This window comes from Myotis daubentonii, chromosome 12 (assembly GCF_963259705.1).
Source record: "Myotis daubentonii chromosome 12, mMyoDau2.1, whole genome shotgun sequence".
NCBI classification, from domain to species: Eukaryota; Metazoa; Chordata; class Mammalia; order Chiroptera; family Vespertilionidae; genus Myotis; species Myotis daubentonii.
Window position 1 is genome coordinate 7,109,377 of NC_081851.1, and position 10,140 is coordinate 7,119,516.

General features: G+C 45.3%; 1 pseudogene; it reads right to left on the bottom strand.

The window, feature by feature from the left end:
- Nucleotides 1-7,240: 7,240 nt before the first annotated feature.
- On the bottom strand, nucleotides 7,241-9,568 carry LOC132212978 (BCL2/adenovirus E1B 19 kDa protein-interacting protein 3-like; annotated as a pseudogene).
- Between the last annotated feature and the right edge of the window lie 572 nt (nucleotides 9,569-10,140).

Genomic DNA, 10,140 nt, shown 5'->3' on the forward strand with positions numbered 1-10,140 from the left:
TCCAATGTTGTTTCAACTAACAGCACATTAGCAGTTCCATCAGATTCCATTTGTGCCTCCTAAGTAGTCATCAATTACAGGTGAGCAGGGAGGAGGAGGAAGACAACCAAACCTAGAGCAGGGCATATGACCGTCCGCGGCCCAACCCCGGGCATTGGGAAGGGCGGCCTGCAGGACGCTCCTCCGCGGAGCCCAAGCTGACGCTGGTTATGAAACACAAACATGCATTTTTTTAAAAAATATTTTTTTATTGATTTTTTACAGAGCGGAAGGGAGAGAGATAGAGTCAGAAACATCAATGAGAGAGAAACATCAACCAGCTGCCTCCTGCACACCTCCCACTGGGGATGTGCCCGCAACCAAGGTACATGCCCTTGACTGGAATCGAACCTGGGACCATTCAGTCCGCAGGCCGACGCTCTATCCACTGAGCAAACCGGTCTTGGCAAACGTGCATTTTGAAGTTAGCCCTGGACTGAGCGGCTGATCGCTTTCCTTTCTAGAGAAAGCGCTGGAGGTGCAGCAGGAGGGTGACGCCACACAGCTTGTCAGGTGCCACCTGCCCGCAGGCTGAAAGGCTGAAAGGACGAAGAGCGCTCTAGCCCTGAGCAGTGACCCTGGGGAACTGCAAGAGGAAGCGCGCAGCAGGCAGGCCACCAGGACCTTGGAGCGGCCAGCCCTTAGGAACAGCGCGTTCCCTGCCCGCCCTGCGCAGGCCGCGCTCTCCGCTCTGCAGAGGACCTTGCGGAGGACTGGGCAAGGCTCGCCACGTGCCTAGCCTGCTCCCGCACCCACCGGAGTGTGGGCCTCAGGGCCTCCCTGCCCCTGCAGACCTGGCAGTCTTTCCTACAGCAACGCCCACAGACCTGAGCCCAGGACCCTGGGTTCTGTTCTCCCAGCTCAGACCCCGCCTCTTCACGTGCCCAGCACCTGTCCCTGTGCCCCTCCAGCAGCCCGACCTGCCCAGAGAGATGGTGCTGACATGACTGCTGCTGTTCCTCTCTATGGCCCACCTGGGTCCGCACTTGGGGTCCCGTTCCCACTGACACAGGCTCCAGTGCCTCACAGTGCCGCTCAGAACTGGGCACGGAGGGGGCACTCAGAGCTGGGCACAAGAGGGGGCACTCAGAGCCTGGACATGGGGGACATCCAGAACCTGGACACGGGGGGCACTCAGAACCTGGACACGGGGGCACTCAGAACCTGGACATGGGGGGCACTCAGAACCTGGACACGGGGGGGGGGCACTCAGAACCTGGACACGGGGGGCATCCAGAACCTGGACACGGGGGGGCGTACTCGGAACCTGGACATTGGGGGCATCCAGAACCTGGACACGGGGTGGGGCACTCAGAACCTGGACATGGGGGGCATCCAGAACCTGGATACGGGGGTGGCACTCAGAACCTGGACATGGGGGGGAGGGGGCCTGACCTCGGCTGTGACCTCGCGGGGGAGGCGCTCCAAGGGCAGTGTCACAGGCCCAGCCACAGCCCAGGAGTCCATGGAGGCCCGCCTGTCTGTCCCAGGAGAGGCCGGCTGGCCAGGTGGCTGCCATGCGGCTCTCCAGCGGCCCCTCTGTGCAGGGACAGGTGGGCAGTGGCCCTTTATTTTGTGTTCAGTTTGTGGGTTCTTTTGTCTTGTTTTACTCTCATGAAAAGTCAATGTGCTAGGCAGCACATTTTCTCATTATTAACATTTTGAAATAGACAGTTTGGACAATTCCAAGAGTAGAATTTGTTTTAAGATTTTAAAAATTGATTTCGGAGAGGAAGAGAGGGAGGGAGAGCGAGAAACATCAATGGTGAGAGAGAATCATTGATCGGCTGCCTCCTGCACGCCCCCTACTAGGGATGGAGCCCACAATCCTGGCATGTGCCCTCATCAGGAATCCAACTGTGACCTCCTGGTTCATAGGTCAACGCTCAACCACCGAGCCATACGAGCTGGATTAAGACTAGAATTAAGATCTACAAACTTCAACACCTTTCTCATTTACGCCATTTCAGCACCTGGCTGTACATTCTGTGAACTTTGGGTGCACTTTGCTGTTCTTCCAATAAATAAGGAAGTCACTGATTTTAATAAGGTAAGAAGATATATTACTTGTCCATTTCCACCCAACCCCAGGCCTTCACCACCCTATTGTCTGTGTCCATAGGTAATTCATATATGCATATAAGATCTTTGATTGATCTCTGCCCCCTCCCCCTTGCCGTCCCTCTGAGATTCGTCAGTCTGTTCTATGTTTCCATGCCTCTGATTCTATTTTATTCATTGGTTTATTTTGTTCATTATTTTGTTTAAATTTAATTGTTAATAGATATGTATTTATTGCCATTTTCTTCTTCTTCTTCAACTTCTTCTTCTTCAACTTCTCCTTCTTCTTCTCCTTCTTCTTCTTCTTCTTCTTCTTCTTCTTCTTCTTCTTCTTCTTCTTCTTCTTCTTCTTTTTCTTCTTCTTCTATCTTATTAAAGAACTAGAGGCCCAGTGCACAAAATTCATGCATGGGGAGGGTGGCATCCCTCAGCCTGGCCTGTGCCCTCTAGCAATCCGGGACCCCTCGGGGAATGTAGCAGTGTGTCAAGTGGCAGGTGGCCAGGGAGGAACCCCAACCGGGGCTGGGCGCCGCATTGCTCATGCTCATCACTGCTGTCGTTTGGTAGTGCTTCTGCAGAGTTGGGAGAGGCTCCCACCGCCACAGCTGTGGTCGCCAGCCATGAGCCCAGCTTCTGGCTGAGCAGCACTCCCCTTGTGGAAGCACACTGACCACCAGGGAGCAGCTCCTGCGTTGAGCCCCCTGATGGTCAGTGCACATCTTAGCAACTGGATGACCTGTCATTTTGGTCATTCTAATTGTTCACCGTAAAGGTCTCTGGACTTTTATATATATAGATATCCTTTAACATTTCATATAATACTGGTTTGGTAGTGGTGAACTCCTTTAGCTTTTTCTTGTCTGTGAAGCTCTTTATCTGACCTTCAATTCTAAGTGATAGCTTTGCTGAGTAGAGTAATCTTGGTTGTAGGTCCTTACTACTCATCACTTTGAATATTTCTTGCCACTCCCTTCTGGCCTGCAAAGTTTCTGTTGAGAAATCAGCTCACAGTTGTATGGGTGCTCCCCTATAAGTAACTAACTGCTTTTCTATTGCTGCTTTTAAGATTCTGTCTTTGTCTTTAACCCTTGGCATGTTAATTATTATGTGTCTTGGTGTGGGACCCTTTGGATTCCTCTTGTTCTTGGACTTGCGAGTCTATTTCTTCCACCAGGTAAAGGGAGTTTTCTGTCATTATTCCTTCAAATAGGTTTTTAATATCTTGCTCTCTCTCTTCTTCTGGCACCCCATGATGAGAATGTTGGTACAATTGAAGTTTTCCCAGAGGTTCCTTACACACTATCTTCATATTTTGGGATTCTTTTTGGTCTTCTGATTGGGTGTTTTTTGCTTCCTCGTATTCCAAATCGTTGGTTTGATGCTCAGAATCCTCTACTCTACTGTTGAGTCCCTGTAAATTATTCTTTATTTTAGTCAGTGTATGCTTAATTTATGACTGGTTCTGTTTCATGTCTGAAATTCTCACTAAGATTCTTGAAAGTCTCACTAAGTCCCTTGAAGCTCTCATGAATGTCCCTGAATAACCTTATAACCATTGTTTTGCCCTCTATATCTAGAAGTTTGTGTGCTTTTGTTTCATTTACTTCTTTTTTCTGGAGATTTTTTCTGTTCTTTCATTTGTGACATGTTTTTTTGTCTCCGCATTTTGGCTGCCTCCTTGTGTTGTTTCTATGTATTAGGTAGAGCTGCTATGTCTCCTGGAATTGGTAGAGTGGCCTTGTGTGGTGGGTGTCCTGTAGGGCCCAGTGACTCAGCCTCCCCAGTCACCTGAACTGGGAGCTTTAGGTGCGCCCCTGTGTGGGCTGTGTGCACAGACTTGTTGTAGTTGAGCCTTGATTGCTATTGGTGTCACTGGGAGGAATTGACCTCCAGGCCAATTGGCTGTGAGGACCAGCTGTGACTACAGTGGAAGAGCTGCTGTGCAGGAGACACCCTTATGGAGCAGGACTTGCTTCAGTGCGGCTTTGGAGCTCACTGAGTCTGTCCCTTGAGTGTGTTACTTGTGGATGTGCTATGGTCTGAAGCTGTTCATCAGATGCACTGGCTCTAGGGCCTCCCAGGAAGTGCAAAGTCAGCCACTGCCTGGGGCCACCTAGCAGGAGCTATGGAGAGATCTGCAGATGACTGCTACTTGAATTGGACTTGGAAGTGCCCAGGTGAGGCCAAGCGGTGAAGCAAGGCAGGCTGGTAGCTAGTGCCAGGTCTTGGGCCTCTTATTGATAGGTTTGGGGCATGCTGACTCCAGCTGCAGCTTGTTTGAGAGATTTTACGAACGTCTGAAGCCTGAGCCAGGATAGGCCATTCATATGGGAAAGCCACTGCAAACAGCTTGGGTGGGACTGCAAATTGGATGGGACGGGGTCTCAGGGAATCACCAGGGCAGAGCAAACAGTGTCAGCCAGGCTAATGGAAATTTAGATATGGCTGCGAGTGAGCTCTGTGACTGGGGAGGTCCCAGCACAGGAACAATGACCTCTGGGAGCACCTCTGTCTGGAAGAAAGCACCCCTGAGTTCCTGCCCCAATTCCAGACACTCCAGTACCTCCCTGTATGTCCCTGCTGCCACCCAGTTGCCACCCAACACTGGAGCTCAGGAGCGGGACCATGTAAGTTCATGTGCTGGCCTTTAGCAGTAACTGCCTGGGACTCCAGCAGCTTCCGTGTCACTGAGCCACAATCCCTGCTGGTTTTTACAGCCCGAAGTTATGGGGGATTCTCTTTCCAGCTCTGGAGCCCTGGGCTGGGCATCTGAGGAATAGAAAGAAAAAGACTATTTGTCCAGTCATCATTAACATTTAATATGATGGAAGGTTGAAATTATATACATATATATGCAAACATTGATGTATTTCATGATTTATATTCAAAGCCAATAACCAGGTCTTTCCAACAGATGGACTTGGGAACCCATCTGCTAATGGACTGAGGATAGAGCTAAGCCACACAGGACCAAGTGTGAGATTAAAAGCAGCACACATAATGGTAGAACTCAGGAAGGATTAAAACCTTCTAGAATTGTGAAGAGAAAAAGAACTCCCCAGGGGCAAATAGCAGAGAGAAATGTTATCGCCCCCTTGGGTCTGGGTTCAGACTGAGGAAGCAGTCTGCCGTGCTCACGCACAGCTCCTGGCACCTCCGCAGGCGTGGGTGTTGGGGAAGTCACAAGCCTGGGCAGAGCAGACTGAGGCCGCAGACTGAGGGAGACGTGAGCTTGAGGGAAGCACTCAAACATGTTCACCATTGATTCTAAACAAACACGACTTCACTATCAACACTCTAAAGCACATAAGGACATCAGTTATTAAGCATGCACTGGGAAAGAAATCTAAGAAAACAGGACTGGTAGAAAAGTAATTAAGGTATTGAATGATCAAATATAGACTACAAAGCAGATATGAATATGTTTCAAAATTTGAAAGCGAATCAAAACACAATAAGGGGCAAAAAAAAAAAAAACCTCACCAAAGACATAAAAAATACTCAAGCAGATTTTTTTAAAACGCAGACCATAAGTTTAGAACAAAGTTCTGTATTAGTTACAGACGTTCATTTTCTACCACAATGCAATTAAATTAGAAAGAATAACAAAAACACACATATTTGGAAGGGTAAACATATATTTCTATCTAACTCGTGGCAATAACAGAAACTAGAATATACAATATCTATTGCTTTGATATGCAAACAAATGGTAAAACTACACACATTCTAAACTCAAGAGAGTAAGTATCTCTGGGGAGGAAGCAAGAAGGCGAGAGGGGCCCTCAGCAACCCTTAAGATGTTGATATGTTCTTCTTCCCAGAGGACCTGGTGGGCTCACAGCACAGGTTTGCTAACTTCAAACCTTATATCTTACAAAGTACATTTATTTCTTTGTAAACTTCAAGTACTTTGCAATCTAAATATTAAAAAAAATAATCAATCCACCTCTCATCTTTTATTTTTAAAGAAATTTAAAACCATTTTTGTAGTGAAACTTTATCAGATAAAACAGAATTTATAAAAAAGTGGCATTTTTATTTCTTTTTTTTTTACTACTACAATATTTTATATTTATTTATTTATTTATTTATTTATTTATTTTATGGTATATAATGATACAAAGTGCTAACTAAATAGATGAAGAATGCAGAATCACTTTGGCTCAGTTAATTCCAATAATTTCAACAACTGGTTCACTTAAAATTTCATCTGCCTGGCTGTCTTCAATTTTTAGAACAGTAAATATTTGTACTGCAATCAAAGTAACTTGTACTTTTCAATGTGCAAGTTTGTACAGTTTTACTCTTGACTCTATTTATAAATATTTTAAGCCAGTTTTTATCACATAGTAGGAAAACGAAGCCTGCCTTTTCATCTCCAAATTGTAAACAGGTGTAAAGCTTTTTAAACATTACTCTTAAAATGTCAACTGTTAATTGTTGGATTCTCCTTTCCAATCACATAATCTGTTTCTGTTCAACACAAATCTGGGGAGGAGCAGAAAATATCTGTCCCGTAAGCTAGTGCTACCAATAAACACTGCATGATTCCACCTAATAGAAGTTCTACTGTGACCATGTAATAAACAGGACAAAATTTCACTGGTATTTTTAAGAAAAAGGGCAAAACTAAATTTCTTTTCAATGTTGAAAAAATATCATTAATATACCCAAGTTCAATCATACTGATAGAACTGTTACTGAATTTCAAAAGAGAGCGGTGCAGTGCCTGTACAAAGTTGGTCTTATTTTAAGAATAATTTTGCTTTTCCCTCCCATAATACCAAATTGTATATTATAGCAGTTTAATTATTTAGTTCTCTTAACTTTACCAGCTTTTCCGATTTTATTCAGGCTTTTCAAAGTCAGTGGATCATCAAATTTTTGTTCTTCCCAAAGAAATTCAAATATGAATACTTGAAATGAATAGGTTACAGAAGACAAATCAAGTGTTACCAGGTTTAAGAATAACATAGAAACAAGGTATAATAAAAAGATGTCCAAAATTATTTAGCATACATTGCTAGAAAGAAACATAAAGTAAAATAATTCAGAAAACTATTTTGTATATATCATCTCTTTCTTAAAGATAGCTAGCTATATTCCTGGTGGTGGTGGTGGGGGGGGGGGGAGATAGAATTTATTTTTTTTGTTACTCGGTACGTTATTTTCCACTATAACACAAATTTTTAAAAACTTGATGTGAGAGAGAAGAGTTAGTTTCTGCAAACTGGCAAACCTGGTTGTCAAAGTGTTTTTATTCAAGTCAACCTGATGTACTTTATTTAATGAGTATTTTGCTAGTTTTAAAATTAACAATGGTCTCTAAATATTCAATAGTAATGTCTATATCATAAACAGTAATTATTTATATATAAAACATATAATAGTATCCTTCAGAGTCATGCTATGTGTTTTGAAACCCAATAAATCTACTTGAAATAATTGGTAATCCTGATGCTTTCTAACAATTTGGTCCTAAAGCTTCACATTTTAGAAACAAACACACACAAAAAGTATGTCATTGAAGGAAGTTGTTGAGAGTTCTGGAACGTGAGGAGTTTAATGTATCTGAAAAGATGGGTACAAGAGAGGCTGACCAGTGCCTGCAGGATCACAGGAATCACCGTGGGAAGATTATACAGTAAACATTAAAAAGGAGAGGTCAGAGAAAAACAAATGGCATCTTCTCAGAACTGTGTCAAATGTTCCCACAAACCAAGTCTGTTTTCAAGGCTGCACAAGTGCTTGGAATAACTCGGAAACAATGACCTGTGGAGTTTAAAGGCTTCTGAGTGAGCATGATCTTCCTGAAACAATATGCCGATATTTACACCGCAAACTGGACCTCATTCCAAAGCCTCTTCTTAGAAAAAAAATTTTTTTTTAATTTAAAGAAAGTCATGAAAAATTCACATGCAGCTAATAAACACAAAAATACCCCAAACACACACAAATCCCAAAAGTAATTTCATATTTCTAGGCCTGAGACGTTCCTTATCAGAAATAAAGATTCTACACCATAGAAAAGACAGCATTACAACCTACTAGTATTAAAATCTGCTGATGTATTTTAGTTCTTATTCTATTTCACACCCATAGACCATATTCTACAAATTAAAAGGTGCCATTAGGAGGTTTAGACGAAGCTGGTTTAAAATAAATTTTTATTGCCCAAGGTATTTTTTTCTTGTGTCTTGCATGTTTTTTTTTCTTGTTTCCTTTTTTAATAACTATAAATTCAAGATTAAGGAAGCTTGCCTTTTTCTTGAAAAACAAAACAACAAAGCTTTGACGTCATTTGCTAGTCTTACCTCGTTTTATGAGCGAGATGGTAGTCATCTTGAGAGAGTAAAATTTATACCATGAGTGATTCTGGTCTAAGTCTGGTGGCACTAAAAGGAGACGATAGCATTATTGACAAAATTATTATCTGCTGGTGGCATTTGCGGAAAAGAAGCCCTTTCAAATTTCTAAACAACAGTAAACACTGTTAGGAAATTCTAAAGTCTTACTGGCCCCAAGAGAATGAGGTCAGTAAAATGCCTCAACAGAGTTTGAATAAAATACTGGATTTGAGAGTTACTGGAGCTTGGATATGTAAAAATAGGACTGTAGGTTGGGTCATGCTTACAAGGGTCTCAAGTTCAAATAAAGTACTGTGACAATACACCACTTCACAGGGCGCCCGCGTTCCCGGGCTCCTGGCCTTCAGCAGGTGCTGGCAGAAGATGTGCTCAGTCGCTTTCCACTATAGATGCCGAGCCCCAAAGCCAAAACATGAGAAAGGAAGAGAGATGGAACGAGCACCTGAAGAGATTCCGCAGGGGAAATGCCCCCTTCTTCATGGCTCCACTTTTCCTCATGCTTAAAGAAACAGGACGTCAGGGTGCCTGAAGTGGAACTCCTTCCGGGGAATGTTTCCAGGCCTGCTGGACCAGTCGGACACCCAGTCTACACTTTTCTAAAAGCATCAGCTTCTCTCTCTCCTCCTACAGCTTCTTCTTCTGACTGAGCTATGGCCCCTGCTGCTGTGCATTTCCACATCAGACATAACTTGCCCATCTCCTTGTGGGGAAGGGCTGTCACAGTGAGAACTGCCTCTTGAACCGCTCTGTCCTGATTCATGCTGTGCAGCCGAAAGAATCTTCTCCACGTCTCCATTGTGGATAGAGGATGAGGAAGGGGCGTGCTCCAGTCCCCCGTTTTTCCCATTGCCATTATCATTACCATTGCTGCTGTTCATGGGTAACTCCCCCCAGGAACTGTTGAGGCCGGCTGGCGGGGGCACAGGCGACTCCCCTTCCTCGCAGTCGTTGTCGTTGTTGTTGTGCAGGGGCGGGGGCTGCTCTACTAAATGGGACGGCATTGCCGGGCGGCTGGAGGAGCGGTGGCCGCTGCGGACTGCCTCCGGCCCTCGGACAGCAACACACCAACCACAACATTTTGTAACAATAGAAGGTAGCTGGAATCCTACATGGTAACTCAGACAATATGACACACAGCCGAGGGGGAGGAGGCAAGAGAGAGCGTGGCAGAGGCCACCGGTTTAGACGAAGAGCCTTTCAATGGACTGCTGAGTGGACTGGACCTGCTGCTTCAGCTGGGAGCCTTCTTTGATGGTGACGAATGGGCGATGACAGGCCGGAGACCCGCAGGCCGCCCGGCGCCGGCTTGGAGCGCACCAACACGTAGGGCACACTCTTGTGCTCACACAGCAGCGGGAGGTGCGGGTGACCTCCAGGGCTCTGCCTGCAGCCATCACCATGAGCTCAGAGGTGCCTCTGTGAAGGGTTTTGGGGGCCTCATTGGCTCCTTCTCGAAGCTGCTTGCAGTCACTGCCGAACAAGGTCCAATAGTTTTTGGTGAGGTGGGCATCTGCGGATCCGCAGGCTCGCCTCCCCTCAAGACGCGCCGCCGACGGCCGTCAGAGAAGGAGCGCTCCACTCCACCGCAGTCTCACGGAAGTAGCGGAAAAGTCCATTTTTATTTCTAATAGATAGTTTGGCTCCCCTTTCTGCATTCTTCATCAGCACC